Source organism: Penaeus monodon, chromosome 21 (genome assembly GCF_015228065.2).
Source record: "Penaeus monodon isolate SGIC_2016 chromosome 21, NSTDA_Pmon_1, whole genome shotgun sequence".
NCBI classification, from domain to species: Eukaryota; Metazoa; Arthropoda; class Malacostraca; order Decapoda; family Penaeidae; genus Penaeus; species Penaeus monodon.
In genome coordinates, this window is record NC_051406.1 from 20,062,712 (window position 1) to 20,062,998 (window position 287).

The following is a 287-nucleotide window of genomic DNA, read 5'->3' on the forward strand; positions in this document are numbered from 1 at the left end:
AATGTGCCCAAACTGGCGTTAGCTCCCCAAAGATGATGATGATGCATTGTATAGGTCCTCATTCTCATCTACACATTTCAATGTTAAGTCTGGTTGGCTAAGTTCTGATAACTGTGCATGAAGTATCAAAAGCATTAGCACTGATTAAAAATTAAAGGGGAAACCCTAAAAAATTACATATTCTTACTTGTATTGCCTTTGAAACTTTGTCAATATTAAGTCCTAAATAAGTAAATTTAAAATGATTTCAAGAGGAGAATATTGCTGAGAAAACTATGAGGAGAAAA

General features: G+C 33.1%; 1 protein-coding gene across 1 annotated transcript in view; it reads right to left on the reverse strand.

Moving 5' to 3' along the window:
- The window catches only part of LOC119586323 (peroxisomal trans-2-enoyl-CoA reductase-like), a gene marked incomplete at both ends in the record, with an annotated part of 6,716 nt that overhangs the window by 5,696 nt on the left and 733 nt on the right, over nt 1–287 (reverse strand).